Here is an 18,247-nt window from a genome sequence, read left to right on the forward strand (position 1 = left end):
AAGTCTTTTGGGCTCTTATGAGTTTAGACAGTGCCTCTGTGTGTTCTCCAGGCAGCTCCAAGACAGTCCAAAGGTCTGTGGGGGCTCTGGAAATGCTTTTAGTTAGGATCTCAGTGGCCCAGAACAAGAATGTGGTGCCATGAAATTCTTTTATTCACCCCTTCTTTGGGTTTGATCTAGATCTGGGGATCAGTCTTGGCACCCAGTGATGCCGAGCAGGAAGTCCCCTACCTCCATCTTCAATCAAAGCCTCTTCTGTTGTCTCGCTATTAAATTTCAGTATTCTCTTTCAAGAGATCTGTTGGATAGGTGAAGATTTACTCAGTATTTTGGGTTCCCTTTGTAGAAAAGGTATAATCCAGCTGTATCTAGTCAGCCATCTTTATTAATCCTAATACTTTTCATAATGCCCTTCCCTTAACTAAAAGAAAGAAAGAAAGAAAGAAAGATGTGTAAGAGCTTTAAAAATCAGAGAAAAAAGGTGTACGTAATAAATGAATAAGTGGTTTTCCATTATATATAATTTAACTTAATGAGGACTATTCTTAACTTTCAACCAACTTCAATATTTTGTAATATTAAAAATAACTTTTAGAGGAACCTTTTAAAACCAGAATCATAAATCATATTCCTTTGTAATTTATCCCCTTGATAATAGAATTTCTTACTTAGCACTACATTTTTGAAAAGTAATTATTAAAATATGTGGCATAAGTCTGTTTTTATTATAAAACTTTTATATTAACTAAGAATTGTCTAAGTTGTCAAGGGAATTTACCAATTTGTGTCAATCATTTGGCTTCATAATTAAGCATGATTTTCTTTTTGAGATTTTTATATAAAATCTTCAGTCTTATATCTTGGGAAAAAAGAAACTATATCTTAGATATATTGTATCAGTGGCTAGCATGCATTCTTAAAAAATACAATAGGAAATCATTGGTTTATTATAAATCATCTCAAAGCATCCTGGTCAGTTAAGCATCATGATGCTAAATAGAAGAATATTTTAATTCCAGGTGCAGGTCTTTTTTATAGAAAACAAACTCATTTAAGTAGAAAATGGTGATATTCTTGTAATAAGCGAAAGTTCAGAAATCAGAGCTGTGAGAGTGAAACAGAAGAAAAGGGAAGTTATGATTTAAAAGGGAATAGGCATGATGCAATGAAAAGGGCATTTTATTTCTGTGGTATTTTTTTTCTAAAAATTTATTCACTCCAGTTAATCATGAGAAAACAGTAAAACTCAAACTGAAGGATTTTCTACAAAATGCCTGATCATAATTCAAAAGTGTCAAGCTTACAAAAAACATAGTGAGGAACTCAACTGGAGAACACTAGAAAAAAATGCAATATGGTATCATAGATTAAATGCTAAAACAGAAAAAAAAGATATTAATGGAAAAACTGATAAAATTAGAATAAAGTCTGCAATTTGATTCACAGCATCATCAAATTGATGATGTGAATTTCACTTCATCACCAATGTGAATTTCTACATTGTGATAAATGTTTTATGGTTGCCTACAATGTAAACCTTAGAGAAACATGAGTAAATGATAAGCAATAACTCATTATACAATTTTGCAACTATTCTGTAAATATCAAAATAATAATAAGAGGAAAAATTAGCAAAACAAATGAAAACAAGGGAGTAATACAAAGAGTGGAAAGAAATTAAAATTGGACAAAGGGGACCAAACTATATAGGCACAAATTAAAACTTCAATGTTATCTAAATATTTTTAAAGATATTAAGGTTTACAGATGGTTATAGAAATTCATATCTATTTTGATTTTAATGACATAATGTGTATATTAAGATTAATTTGTGTTGTTGTACATTGTGTGTATATTTCTGAATTTGCACATTGCCAGGATGAGTAACGAGCTTTACACTATAATTAACTCCTTGAGAAATTTTTTTGGAGGAATCAAACAATGTATTTTGATAAGTCATAGAATGGATTGCTTAGTTATGCTTCAGGTTATCTTAGTAGGGAGTATGTGAGTGAGATATACAAATCGCATCCTAGGGTCAGACTAACTGGGCAGAGCACATGGGATTAGAGTTAGAAGTCAAAATTTTTGTTACCAAATTTTGGTGACTTCCAAAGGACAGGAAAGACCAGACAGAAGCACTAAATGAGGACAATAAATAAACAAAAAGGGATGTCCTACCGATTTCAATATTCAAAGTCTGTAAGAAGGACATGAGCCACCGTGACCGGCCAAAATATTGGATTCTAATTAAAGATTGGGGTGAGGAGGGGTCCAGAGGACAGCCTCCAAGGGGAGACCGCACTGTGAGTATGCCTGGAGCGGAGAAGGTATGCATGGGACAGGACCGCTGGCAGCAGGCGCCGCACGGGGAGCTGAGCACTGCTGGTTAGAATCTCCTGATGATGATGCACAGCCTTCAGCCGGGGCATTTAAGACGCAGAACACCGAGTCCAGGCTGCAGCTGTGGGACTCGGAGACGAAGCTTGAGCGGCTCAGGAAGGACGAAGAACCACCCTTGAGAGAATAGGCAGCAGCAGCGGCGGCTCCACCGCTGCCACATCTACCAGGAAACAATGCTGCTAGCTACACTGAAGCTCTGGGTGGGGAGCGCCTACAGACACATGCGCAACACGAAGGGGCTGAGGCAACAGGCTGCGATGGCCAACGGCCAGGACCTGAACCGAGGGCCCTGGGCGGCCCCACCACTAGCGTTCGGATTATCCAGTTGCGGCGGCGGAGCTGTCTGCTGGGTTCTTCTCTGGAAGAGCCTCTGGGGTGACCAGGAGCTGGCGGATCACCAGCAGTGGGAGGAGGCCATGCATAAGGCCTTGGGTATCCCCAGGAGGACTAAAAGGAGAGCCAGCAGGACGATGTTGACAAAATGATGAGTAAAGTGGTCCCAGATGTGGGCAATGTGTTCCTGCTGGAAGTTGTGGTGGACCAGCCCAGGGAGAAGCTCTACCAAGAACCCGTGGAGCGCATGGAGGCAATGGTGGGGGGTGGTGGAACCCCAACGTCAAGGGGATCAGGGTTCTGCAGAATATAAGAAAAGATAAAATTTCCTGTTGTTTATCATGCTCCCAAAAATAAGAAAATGGAATTTATAGGTGACATTTTATAAACACTTGGTTAAGGATAGTGACTTTTAAGCTGTTTTTGGTCAAAAGGTTCCAATAGCATTACAGCGTTGAAAAGATTTACCAAAAGTAAAATACATGTTCCAGACAGTGCTGTCATGTCCTTGATTCACTTGTCATACCACAAATGTTTTCATCTCTAAAATGTAAAGCACACATGCCAAGCAAGATGGGCTTGCGAAATTTATGCCTCAGAGTATGCTGATTATCTGAAGTGCAATATTCAAGGAAGATTTGGTGAATTCTTTATAGTAGATCCTCAAATAATGTAATTTCATTTAACAGTGTTTATTATAATGTTGATGAGATAAAAGTTGATTCCCTGAGGGCCACTGTCTGTGTGGAGTTTGTACATTCTCCCCATGTCTGCTTTTATTTTCTCCAGGTAATCTGGTTTCTCCTACATCTCAAAGATGTGCACATTAGGGTAACGGGTGTGCCCTCATGTTCCCAGTAGGAGTGAGTGTGTGTATTTGTGTACCCTGTGATGGGATAGTGTTCTGTCAAGGGCTGGAGGGCTTGTTTTTTACCTTATCCATGAGATGCCAGGACAGGCTCTACCTGCCACCCAGGCCTAGAATAAAATGGTATGGAAACTGAATACAAAGGACTGTCAAGCAAAAATTTGTAAAGTCTACAATAATCATACAAAAGTAGGACAATAACTGATGTGACACAAAAGTGCTCAGCTAACTACCACATTTGTCACTGTTTGTTAGTGCTCAGCTAGCTCCCACGTTACTGTTTGTTTTTGAAACTAAAGAGAAAATATTCTTAGTATGTATTTTTAGATTAAAATATGTTTCCATATTTTTTTGAGCACACATTGACTTTAATAGATTTTTCTTTCTGGTTAGAATTTCTTTAGCATTTCCATTAACCAAGAAAATATTTGCGATGTGTGTTCAGTATGCCCATTCTTAATACTTTTACTTTATTCTAATCTGATTATTATTGTTGGATAAAATAACGATAAATCACAAATTATAATAACTTCTTTTATATGCAAATTTCAGGGAAAACTATTGAGATAGTAAAGAGCAATACAGTACTCCTAAGATTTTAGTTCCTGGCTCTCTTCAACGTGACTTCTTTTTTTAAGTTCTGACATTTCTAAAATAAATGTAGATTATCCTTCCAACTTCTTGTTCTTTTAGTTTATTACAATTATTTTTCTCCAGTAATATTCTTTTTTACTATATTTTAATATCTAGCTCTTATGGTCATTACAAAGGTCTTGATATTAGTAAGCATTTTATGCATACACCATAAGCTGGTTATTATCATGTGTCACATTCTCTGACAAATTATTGTCCTTTTAGCTCTAAACTTGAGGTGACTTTTTTTTTTTTTTTTTTTTTTTTTTGAGATGAAGTCTCATTCTGTGGCCCAGGCTGGCGTGCAGTGGCATGATCTCGGCTCGCTGCAACCTCCGTCTCCCTGGTTAATGTGATTCTCCTTCCTCAGCCTCCCGAGTAGCTGGGATCATAGGCGCCTACAATTCTTTAACTTCTCCAGGACCACTGAAGTTTTCATTCTTTAAATTTCTCAAGTCTAGATTTCCTTCTTACCTATTTTATATCTTATTTTCAATGATGGTGATCACTCTAACCTGTAGCAATTGGCTTCCATTGTTCATATCTCACCCTTGCATTTGGTGAAATTACAGAGATGGTATTTAGACATGACTCTATCTCCTGTTCAGGCACTCATTCAGGTGAATAAGAGAAACAAATCTACTCCTGTTAGATAATCATGCTCTATGCCCTTCTTTATTTGCTTTATTCCTTCAGATGACTGTTGTATATGCTTTTCTTTTCCCTGAAACCTCCAATACCTCCCCAGTTATTTTCTGATTAACTGGGAAGTTTTCAGTAATTTGAAAAAAATCTAGAAAACTATATTCATCCACCTACGAATATCTTTATTCATAAGCTTTATCTTCCCACCTGCTCCTATCTAAAGACAATCCTTCCATTTATACAGCAGATCCTATCTCCTCCCACCTATTTCATGTCATTTGTTAGCAATGTTCCCCTTTCTTTTCTATATCATGCATTCTACCTTCTCTACCATTCCCCTCAGCATAAACAACCAATTATTTCTTCCATCTTGAAATCCTGTCTTTGACACTTGTCTTCACAGATGCTACTCCACTTCTTTACTCCTCTTTATAGCAAGCATCTCAAAAGAGTTGTCTGCATTCACTGTCTATAGTCTATTTAAAAGCACTCCACTCAAATTGCTTTTGTTAAATTATGTCCAACGTATTTCTAAACATATTTTCAATTTTCAGTGTTCAATATAATCAGTATACAACTTTTATCAGCAGGACTTGATACAATCGACCCCTTTATCCCCTCAGAACACATACTTCCTTTGGCTTTTATGAGACCAAAAACTCAGTTTCCTTCCTGTTTTACACCACTCATTCTCAATCTTTTCTGATAATTCATTTTTCTCCTCTTTCTTTTCAATGTAAAGTGTTCCAGGGCTCAGGCTTTGTCTTTTTTTCTTTTCAATAGCTATAATATTTTCCATCTGATCTTGGCTATTTTTCTGTCTTTTTTACCTGTTATAATTTGTTCAGAATTATTTTCTGACTTCCAGATTCATATGTATATCACACAGCCTGCTTGACATTTCCATGTGAATGTCTAATAGACATTTCAAGCTCTCCAAGTCTAAAACTGAACTTCTGGTCTCCCCCCTCATCCTACTCTCTTCACAGCTTTTTCTTTCTCAATCAATTGCATCTATGCCAATATAGTTGCCCTAAAAAAATCATTAAATTATTCTAGACAACCCACTTTTCTTATATCCCTATATTTGTTTAAAAATCTATGGTCTTTACTTTCAAAATACAGAATATGACCCATAATCTCCAAATATTCTATTACAAACAGTGGCTGAAACAACAATGTCTTAACCTGGATTTTTGCAACAGCCTTCTAAGAAGTTTCTCTACTTCTACTCTGAACTGTCTAGAATATATTCTTAATATAGCAGTTAGAGGGGTTGATTTAAAATAGAATTCAGATCATATTACTACTCTACTGAAAATGATGCAGTGTTTCCCATTTCACAAAAGCAAAATCTTAAAGCTCTACTGTGCTCTTTGAGATCCTACTTAATTTCCCCCAGTTACATCTTTTAATCAATTTCCTGATAGTTTCTATCCTGTTTCCTCTACATCAAACACATTAGTCTTCCTTCCAGGCTATGAAAGTATCAGCTGTCTCTGCCATAAAGCTTTTCTACAGATAGGTCCTTCTGTCTCAAATGCTTTCCCCCCAGATATTTGCATGGCTCACATCTGAACATTGTGCAAATGTTACTATGTCACTAAGCCTCCCTTAGTGCTTAAAATTACAACCTACCTGTACCATCCCTTACCCTCTCAACCCTTTCTGTCCAGCTCTACATAGTTTTTGTTTTCCATAGCCATCATCATCTTCTAACTTATTATTTGTTTTTAACATTGTAAGTTATTTTTATAATTTTTGCTTTCCCTAATAGATGTTATAAAAGAAACAGGGATATTTGGCTTGCTAATATATCCCAAGGGTCTACAACATTTCCTGATATACAGCAGGCATTTTTTAAATCTAAATGAAATAATAAGATGTAATGTTCATTGAGCACTTACTATTTGTCAGACACTGTACGAAGTGCCTTGCTTATAGATATTGTATCTCTCTTTCTGTCTCCCTCAGCCTCTGTCTCTGTCTCTGTCTCTCTCTCTCTCTCTGTCTCTCTCTCTCTCCTCTCTCTCTCTCTCTCTCTCTCTCTCTCTCTCTCTCACACACACACACACACACACACACACACACACACATACACACAAAGTGACACAGAAATAAATAATGTTGTAAGGGTTTGGGATCATTAACTCATTTTATCTGAAAAACAAACCATACTAGTGGGTATTACTATAGTTTCCACTTTGTCGAAGAGGAAAACTAACGTCCAGAAAGTTTTGTAACTTGCTTAAGGCCACAGAGCCAATAAATTGTGAAGTGGATGTTCACATGAAGGCAGTCTGGCTCTGACATTCAAGCTTTTCACCACATGTAAGTCTTATGCTAGAAAGTAGGAGAGCTGAGATTTGAAGGCAAGTGGTCTGATTCCAGGGTCCACGTTCGTAATTAACAGCATATATTTTATTCAATGCTAGAACCTTAGGAATAAATTGCAGCCCATTGAACAGCTGAATGTTCTTTTTCAGTCCTATTGTCAATAAGCAGTAGAAAGAAAGAGTAGACTGCTATAAACATATTTAATGTCCACAATGAGTTTGAGATACAGGAACTTAACTTCCTATGTTTATGAACCAAGTAAATCTATGTCTGCACTGAATGTTATCCGGAGTGATATATACACAATAATAACATAAGCATGTCACTTAATCACTCTAGGCTGTTTATTTTTTTTTAATTTCACCAAGATGCAACAAGTTTGAATTAGATAAATTTTAAGTTTCTGATTTTAGCATGTTTGACTACAGGTGGTAATGTAAATTTACATTATTCCTTTACTCTTTTTCAATTTAAAATGAATCATTTCACACAAAAATTTATTTATAAATTAATTGCACAAAATCATCATAATCTTAAGCATGATCACCATCATCACCAAAATGGGAACTATTATTTAAATACACATGTTAAATTTAAAAATTAAGTAAGCTATTTATAATCACAGATGTCAACGATGAGAAAGAATACATTTATAGCAAGGATTGCAATTAAGTCTGCTTGCGTTTTTTCTGCAATGTGTCTCTGATTATGATTTATCCTTTACAGTTCATTTCATCAGAAATCATGCTCCACTGTTACAATTTGTTAAGTATGTTTCATCATAGTTATGAATTTTAGGTTTATGGCATTGGAAGTCTTCTCAGGAGAGATATATATATTTGAATGAACAAATTTAAATCCTAAATTCTGTGTAAGTATTAGGAGAAAATTGTGTAACTGTGTCAGATAATAAAGGAAATAAAATTTACCACAGAGAAAAGGGTTTCACAGAAACATCTGCCATGAGCTTAGCACGGAAATTTAAGGAGTTTACTCTGAATATTTTCAGAGCATGCTATTGTTTATCAAGGCCACCTATCCAGATTTTCTCATAAATAATTGAAATTTAATTTTTCTTCTCAACATAGCTTCAATTTAGAATTGTGCATCACAAACAAAGTAACTGGGAGTTTTCCTCCTAACAAGGGTACACTTTAAAAGCAGCTGTTGTCATTTGGAAGAAAACTTAAACATAACTTGATGTTTTATCATTATTTTACATTTCCTAAGTGTTGCAAGAATTCCAAGAGAAGCTGCCTTCTCAGAAATATAAACTATGAAGTGATCATCAGATTTTGATAGCATTTTTGAAACATATGATGATATCTACAGTAGAACTTATAATGTGATATTCATGTTGCAGAACAATCTTCAAAATTCTCAATTTTTATTTACTAAAATGTGCAGTAGAGTGCTACATTTAAATGGAAACTAATAAAATTGTTTATATAATTTGTTTATATTTTTATAACTCTATGTCCATTTAAAAAGTTTATGTGATACACTGTGAAAGTTGTGGATACCAGGAAGAAATCATTTTTTTTATCAGACTCAAAGAAACTGGAGCTGGGAGAGCCTAAAGTGGGAAGGCTTATTCTTGCAATTCTGAGATAAAGACTGTCTCAAGGACTTTCTAAAATAACCCTACAAGATATTTTTTCTTTAGGACTACAGCATTTCATGTAAGATATTCTCGAAAGGACATCTGCCCAGTAACAGCTCCAGTGAACTTGCGCGAACTTTTCTTTCAGTCTTTGGATCCAATGAACTCTGTTTCCAAGGAGCTTATATGAACTTCCTCTTTTGCCAGTACGTTTCCCCTTATTCTCCCCTTTTTAACTGCACATGTGACTTGCCATAGCTGTGCATGTCAGGCCATAATCCTCTTTTCTAATTCCCAAATACATTCAGCATATTTGGAGGTTTTTTTTCTCTGATTTTTGTTTTTATTTTGGTTGACAATATAAATACACATACAAATATGAATAAAACACATAAATTGCATTTTCCTAGGTCAAAAGTACTCAAAAGTCATATGTGTGTGTATAAATATAAATAATTATAATATTTATGTATATGTACAAAAGTGTTCAAATGTCATGTGTATGTATACATATAAATAATTATGACATTTACATATGAATATTATCAATAAATATATGTAGTGGTTTTAGCACTACATATATTTATTGGTTTTCTAGAGAAATGAACATTTTATAAAATGACTTCATTAATTATTGACAAATATTAAATAATATGAAAATAAAACACTAAAAACCATAGAACTTACTTTCATATTTTATTCTATACTATATTACAGATAGATTTGCATGTTTAATTTTCAAACAAAAGCACAAAATACCCAAAAACTTTAAATATTATAAGGATATAAATGACATACATGCCCTATATGTAAGGAAATTTATTAAATTAATTTAATGGGTGCATTTTATTTAGAATTTTTTTTAAGATTTAGGACTAGCACTTAAAATAATTATTCAATTATATTCACCATATATATATATATATATATATGAATATCTCTGTTAGCCAACTCTTTAAAATTTTAATTTTAAGATTCAATTAATTAAATACTTCCTGATTTTGGAGGAGGGAAAATTAAAGATAATTTAAAGCTCACAATTGGATTTTAAAGTCTGTCTAATGCAGTAGAAGAATCTTTGGTAATAAAATTCTAAGACTTGATGTTAGCCCCTGTCTCAGCCACTTCCTTATAGGCAAGTAGTAAAACCCTTCAACCTGTTTTTATAACAATGAGACAGATGTAAACGTGCTCCCCCTGGGACTAGCTCAGAAACTGGTGTAATGTAAAATAAGATACAGTTACATTGTTTACTGTTAAGCACTAAAAAGGTAAAAGGTTGTTATTTATTCCTGCAATATCAATTTTAGGCAGACACAAAATCATGTTTGATCTCACATTCCTCAGCTTATTTTTAAAAAATGTTGAATCCATGTTCATATGTTAATTGATGAACTGACTCACCTTCAAGGTTACCGAATACTTTCATACTTTCTTGTCTATCAATTTTATATTTTGTGATTTTTAAACTATTGCATATTTTTGAGGGGAGATAAAAAGTGGAATTTTAATAATATTTCTATGTGAACAAAAAACATACATCTAATATATTATATAATATCAAAGGTTTTGATATTTCTTTGTATAAAGCCAATGTTTTAATTTATGTATTTGTTCAGAGTTGGCATTTTTATTTCATGACTATTAAGAAGGCATGCATTAAGGAAGAATAGCTAATGGATGCTGGGCTTACTACCTAGGTGAAAGGCTGATCTGTGCAGCAAAACACATGGCACACATTTACCTGTGTAACAAACCTGCACATCCTGCACATGTACCCCAGAACTTAAAAGTTGAAGAAAAAAAAGCATGCATTTCAGGATACCAGGTTTTCTTTTATTTTTCCAAAAATACTTACTTTTATTCAATGTACTGCAAGTACTGTATGCATAAGTCATATGGAGATACTGGACACACACATTTTTTAGAAAATATCCTGCATTATTTGGAGTTGCACATCTGGCTATGAGCTATATGTTTGTGGCAATATTTAAATAACAAATCGTGAACATTTCCAGCAATAGACAGCCCTAATAGAACAAATAAGTGTTTGCTATTGTGATAAATGTTTATTTATTTTATTTATTTTTATTGCATTTTAGGTTTTGGGGTACATGTGCAGGACATGCAAGATAGTTGCATAGGTACACACATGGCAATGTGTTTTGCTGCCTTCCTTCCCTTCACCCACATCTGGCATTTCTCCCCATGCTATCCCTCCCCAGCTCCCCACCACCGCTGACCCCCTGTTCCCCCCTATAGACCCCAGTGTGTAGTACTCCCTTCCCTGTGTCCATGTGTTCTCATTGTTCATCACCCGCCTATGAGTGAGAATATGCGGTATTTCATTTTCTGTTCTTGTGTCAGTTTGGAAACCTCATTTAATCCATGCAATAATCCTCATTAGATCAATTTTCAGATGACAAAACTAAGGCTTTGATAATTTGAATGACTTAATGGAGGTTGGTGCTGGAGGTTCTAATTCATTTCTGTCTGAACATGTGTATATTTTTAATGAATTCAGTGTAAGGGATAAAAATATAACAAGTAAATGAAACATATGGGATTGTAACAAACATTTAAATAGTAAAACTGTAAATAACACAAGTAAGTTAATTTGGAAATAGGTAACTGAAAATTGGGTAAGGACAGCGAAGTTAGGTCATGTAACTGTGCACATCAGGGACGGGGTTTTGAAAACGATGGGTTTCTTTGTGTAAACACACCAGGAGAAGCTTCCATGTAGTGCTGTTCAATTGGATAAAGGAAGGATGCTCTATAAATTTCCCTCTGATGTTCCTGTTTACACTTCTGGAAATCTCTGAGGTATTACAACTGTATGGAAGAGGTGATGTAAGTTCAAAATACCACTACAATGTAATTTCTTGTTTTAATGAATTTGTATCTTTAACAGGCTAATACACAGAGTAACGTAGAAATATCATTGATTTTGTCTTATCAGTATACCTTTAGATTGCTGAGGTCTTTATGGCAAAAATTATCAAGTACTGTGATTAATGGTTGCATCAGTGATGTTTTGTCTTTGCAATTATCTAATATATGAATATTAAGGCATGTGTTTATGGCAGCTTAAATATGAAAATAATTCATACTACTTATTTCTAAACATGATTTCACTAAATTTTGTATCATGACAGTTAATATATATCAGTTTATATATATATATATTTATATAGTATATGTAAATATATATTTGTATATTGTATAAATCATGCAGTGGCATGATCTTGGCTCACTGCAACCTCAGTCTCCTGGGCTCAAGCAATTCTCCTGCCTCAGCCTCCTGAGTAGCAGGGATTACAGGCATGAACCACCACATCTGGCCATTAGTGTGTGTGTGTATATATATATATATACTTCTTTTTTTTTTTTTTTGAGATGGAGTCTCACTTTATAGCCCAGGCTGGAGTACGGTGGTATGATCTCAACTCACTGCAACCTCCACCTCCCGGCTCCCGGTTCAAGCAATTCTCCTATCTCAGTTTCCCAAGTAGCTGGGATTACAGGCACAAGCCACCATTCCCAGCTAATTTTTTTTGTATTTTTTAGTAGAGACAGGGTTTCACTGTGTTGGCCAGTCTGGTCTTGAACTCCTGACCTTGTGATCTGCCTGCCTTGGCCTCCCAAATTGCTGGAATTACAGGCATGAGCCACCATGCCCGGCACAGTTTATACTTTTAAGATGATTTTTTTTTTTTGCCTTTTCAGGTTAATGACAAAATTGAGTTCAAATATGTTCCCTCTCCCCACACGTTCACAGTCTCCCCAACATCAACACTGTATACCAAGATGGTACATTTGTTATGGTAGATGAACCAACATTGAAATATCAGTATCACTAAGGCCATAGTTTACATTAGATTTTACCTACATGTTGTACATTAGTTTTGACAAATGTACCAAGACATGTACCCATTGTTCTAATATCCTACAGATGGTTTTAGTGCTCTAAAAATCCATTATGCTTTACCCATTCATCTCTTCGTCTCTTTTATCCCTTATCAATCACCGATATTTTAACTGTCTCCATAATTTCGCCGTTTCTGGGAAGTCATATAGTAGGAATCATACAGTATATAGAATTTTTAGATTGGCTTCTTTGTAATATGCATTTACTTTTCCTCCATGTATTTTCATGGCTTAATAGTTCATTTCTTTTTAACAATGAATGATATTCTATTGTATGAATGTATCACAATTTATTTATTCATTCACTTACTAAAGGACATCTTGGTTGTTTTCAAATTTGGGGAATTTTGAACATGGCTGCAATAATCATCTATGTACAGGTTTTGGTGTGTACATTTTCTACTTATTTATTTAAATACCAAGAAGCACAATTTTTTGATTAAATGTTAACATTATGTTTAGTTTTGCAGGAAACTGTGAGCCATCTTCCAAAGTGGTTGTATCATTTTGCATTCCCACCAGCAATTAATAAGAATTACTGTTGCTCTACTGCTTCACCAGTATTTGGTATTATCAGTGTTCTGGATTTTGGCCATTTTAATAAGTATGCAGTAGTATCTCAATGTTGTCTTAATTTGCATTTTCCTGATGAAATATGGTGTAGAGCATATTTTCCTTTTAAATTTATTTTAATTGGCAAATAATAATTGGATATAACTTATGGTTTACAACAGAATGTTTTAAAATATGTAAACATTGTGCAATAGCTAAATTAAGCTAATGAACATATGCATTGCTGGAAATACTTATTTGTGGAGGAAACTTAAAATCTACTCTCTTAGCAATTTTCAGGCATACAATGCATCTTTTTAAAGCTATAGTTACCATGTTGCACAATAGATCTCTTGAACTTATTCCTCCTGTAAAACTGAGATTTTGTATCCTTTTGATATGAAGCATCTTTGCATATGCTTGTCATTTGTGTATCTTCTTTGGTGAGGTGTCTGTTAAAGTCCCAGGCTCAATTTGTAACTGCATTGTTTACTTCTTTATGGTTGAGTTTGAAGACTTTTTTATATCTTAAAGCAGGGATCCCCAACCCCTGGTCCGTGGACTGGCACCTGTCTAAGACCTGTGAGGAACAGGCAGCCTCACAGTAGGAGGTAAGCAGTGGGCCAGTGAGCATTACCACTTGAGCTCCACCTCCTGTCAGATCAGCAGCGGTATTAGATTCACATAGGAGTGCAAACCTGTTGTGAACTGCATATGAGCGAAATCTAGGTTGCATGCTCCTTCTGAGAATCTAACTAATGCCCGATGAATCAAGATGGAACAATTTCATCCCCAAACCATCTCTCTTCTCCATGTATGAAAAAAATTATCTTCCTCCAAACTGATCCCTGCGCCAAAAAGATTGAGGATTGCTATTTTAAAGAAGAATCCTTTACCAAATATAAACTTTGATCACCATTGTAATTTTTGTGAAGGTTGTAATGTTTATGTCAGAAATTATTTTTACCTGTGAATGTTCAGAAATCCTTGTTGAAAACAACATCTTTTCTTCACTCAATTGCCTTTGATCTTTTGCCAAAGATCAGTTGACTATATTTGTGTCGATCTGTTTCTGGATTCTCTGTTATGTTCCATTGATCTGTTTCTTCTATTCTAGCACTAATTCTACTCTCTTGATTATTGTAGCTTTACAGTGGGTCTTGAAGTCTAGCAATGTCACTGCTCGGACTTTATGCTTCTTTAATATTGTGTTGACTATTCTGAGTCTTTTTTCTCTCTTTATGCATGTTTGAATCAGTTTTTTAATATCCACAAAATAACATTCTGAGATTTTGATTGGGTTCTTAATGACTGCATAGATCAGGTTGTATAGAGTTGATATCTTAAAAATATTTAGTCTTCTTTTCCAGGAACATAAAATATTTCTCTATTTATTTAGTTTTTATTTGATTTCTTTCATCAGAGTTTTGTAGTTTCCTGCTATAACTCTGGTACACAATTTCTTAGATTCATACGTAAGTATTTTTATAAGTAGCTAATATAAATGATGTTACATTTTAAATTTCTATTTTAATTTTTCATTGCTGGTGTATAGTAAAACAATTAGTTTTGTGTATTAACTTTGTATCATTCAAATTTGCTATAATTGCTTATTAGTGATAGCAATAATTTTTGTTGATTTTTAGATTTTTCTACATAGATAAACATCATGCACAAATAAAAACAGTTTTATTTTATTTCTTTCAAAACTATGTATCTTTGATTTCTTTTTCTTGACTTAGCATTTTAGTGAGGACTTTCACTATTATGTTAAAAAGGATTGGAAAAGGGGATATTCTTGCTTTGTTCCTGGTCTTAGCAAAAAAAAGCTTCCAGTTTCTCACTTTCAGATGGTGTTAGCTCTAAGTTCTTTGTAGATGTTCTTTATGAAGTTGAATGAGTTCCCCTTTATTTCTAGTTTAATCGAAGTTCCATCATAAAAGGTATCTGTTGTGTTATTGCCAAATGCTTTTCTGCATCTATTGACATGATCATGTGATTTTTTTTTTCCTTTAGTCTAATAATGTGATTGATTATATTAATTGATGTTTTTTGAAATTGAACCAGGTTCAAATACTTGAAATAAATTCCAGTTGGTCATGGTTTATATATATTTGCTATATACTTTTGAATTTAATTTGATAATATTTTGTTGACGATTGTTGCATCTATGTTTATGAGGGCTATTGATTTGCAGTTTTATTGTAATGTCTTTTTCTAGTTTTGCTGTTAAGTTAATGCTGGTCTCATAGAATGAGTCATGAAGTATTGCCTCTGCTTCTACATTCTGCAGGAGGTTGTAGAGAATGGGCGTGATTTTTTCCTTAAGTATTTGATTAGCTTTAATTAGTGAACCTATCTGGGCCTGGTGCTTTCAGTTTTAAAAGGTTTCAATTTTGCATTGAATTACTGATTCATTTTTAAAAATAAATAAGAATGTATTCAAACTATTTCTTTTTGTTTGAGTTTTGCTGAATTATGCTTTTCAGGGAATTGAATAATTTTATCCGGTTTATCAAATTTGTGAACATAGAATTGTTCATAATATTATGTTACTCTTTATTATTTTCGAGATATGATAGTGATGGTTTGTTTTTCATTTCTTGTATTAGTAATTTGTGTCTTCTCTCTTGTTTTCTTATTTAGTCATTCTAGAGATTTACCTACTTGAAAGATATATACATATATATGTTATGTATTTTTATATAAAATAAAATATATACACATTTATCTTTGAAAGATATAAACATATATGTGTGTGATATATATATATATATATATATATTTTTTTTTTTTTAGACAGAATCTCGCTCTGACATCCAGCCTCCTAAAATTCTGAGATTACAGACATGAGCCACTGCAGCCAGCTTTGAAAGGTATTTTAAATGAGCAACTTTTTGGTTTCATTAATATTGTAGTTTTTAGTTTACTGATTTCTTCTCTAATTATTATTATTGATTTTGTTCTGCTTACTTTGGCTTTGTCTTCTTTTGATTCCCAGTTTTCCTATCTGAAATATGAAAAGAGTAGAATATCTTGTGATGTCTTGCTCTAGACAACTGTATTGTTCAAATAAACTTGAAAACACTAAGGTACATGGTCACAATTAATTTGTTAAGAGAAAAATTTTCCTTTGACAGGCTTGAGTAATAAAAGATAATTAACTTGATTATGAGATCATTTCTATATTTGTTTATATATAATTAAATTAATATATTAATTTATTAAACACATATTAATTTAGGCTGCAAAACAAGGGTGACCAAAAGCTCATTCAATCTTTCCTTTTAAATAAAGATCCAATGACACTTAGGAAACAATCTAATGAGAAAGGCAAGCATGAATCAAATAATCATAAACATATACATAAAATTATTGTGTTTACTACTGTATAACCAAAGCTTAGAACAGTTTGTGACACCTAGAAAGTTTTAAATAATACGTACTGAATAAATTAGTTAGTAAGCAAAACTATAATATGAAATCATGTTCCATAGTCCCATGAGAGTACATAACAGAAATAGTTTATGTTCAAAATTAACTTGGGTGTGCCAAGGTTTTCCATATGTAATAATGCTTGAGCTGAAGTCTGAAAAATTAAACAGAATAAGAAAAGTGGACATTTCAGATGGAGAATACTTCATGTGCAAAGAATTTGTGGATAGAAAGAGCATGACCATGAAAAGAAGTGCAGCAAGACCAGTGCACTCCAAGAACACAGCACCAGCAGTGAGGAAGAATGATGAAGACGTAGGTAGGGAACAGTCCATCTTGGATTTCATAGATAACGTTAAGTATCTTTTATGCTTCTATTTGTAACTTTGACATATATAATATTTCTTTTCATTGTATAAAGCCAAATGACTGCGATTTTCACATTACATAATTGATTAAAAACCTTAATTGGTAACATAATATAAAAATATGATATAATACTTCTTTCCTATTATAACAGAGGTAGGTAATGGGGAATCTGTCATCCCCAGTAATGATATTGGAGATAAACGTAAAAATAAGCCATAGAATGATTATAAGGAAATTAAAAAGCTATGCATGCTTTGTTGTATGAGTGACTTACAAGCTTTCATTTCAGCTGGTAGCCAGTATGTTATCGTGAGCTAACATAATGCATCAAATTGTCAAGTTAGAATCTCAGAAATCAGGCATCTTTCCAGAATCTCAAGCTTTACTCATAATTACAACCAAAAATCATAGGCAAAGCAGGAGTTGAGATAAACAATGTGATTCCTTAGGTTCATTTTTTTTTTTCACAGACGCATGCTGTCTTGTCTCTCTCAGAGTAAAAGATGCAGTTTCTATCTGAGATTGATGTGTTATTTTATACATCAGGGTTTTGAAATTCTCATGCTGTATTTTAGATGAGGTAAAACACCTTACTTATGTGACATTTCCAGGTTCACCCACAGCAGATGATTGTAAATACCCCATATTCCGTGTGCTTGAGTGTCAACCAAGCTGCACTATTCTAACCTCAATCACTACAATTTTTAAATTGTTTTTCATTTCCGTCACTGGAGTTCAAACCATTTCTAAACCAAGCTAGTGCTTGGTACCTCAATAACATGACTGCTCTATTTATCATCTTTCCTCAAAGGTGAGTATTAGTTCCTGGACACTCTCGCCTCAAACTGTGGTCTGATTCACAGTTCTTAACAAAGAACTGTTAAGAAGGTGGCTGACACCACCATCTTAAGTGTCATCAGTATTGTCAACCACTTAAGTGTTGTCTTTTCTTAGAAGTCTTTGTTGATATCACCTCCTATCGGCCTCTAAAGTTCAGATTCCCTAGGAATACATTACAGCAAATCAGGTTAACCTTACATTTCCTATGACATTTTACATGCTGCTTTGGGATGTTGATCACTTTACTCAGCAGCCAGATTTATGACCATAACCAATTTCTCTGCCTCTGATATTTTCTC

The 18,247-nt window shown here is 34.0% G+C and overlaps 1 pseudogene; it reads left to right on the forward strand.

The window, feature by feature from the left end:
• The first annotated feature begins 2,576 nt into the window (after nt 1-2,576).
• LOC100392852 (steroidogenic acute regulatory protein, mitochondrial pseudogene) lies at nt 2,577-3,093 on the forward strand (annotated as a pseudogene).
• The last annotated feature ends 15,154 nt before the right edge of the window (nt 3,094-18,247 follow it).

This window comes from Callithrix jacchus, chromosome 1 (assembly GCF_049354715.1).
Source record: "Callithrix jacchus isolate 240 chromosome 1, calJac240_pri, whole genome shotgun sequence".
NCBI classification, from domain to species: Eukaryota; Metazoa; Chordata; class Mammalia; order Primates; family Cebidae; genus Callithrix; species Callithrix jacchus.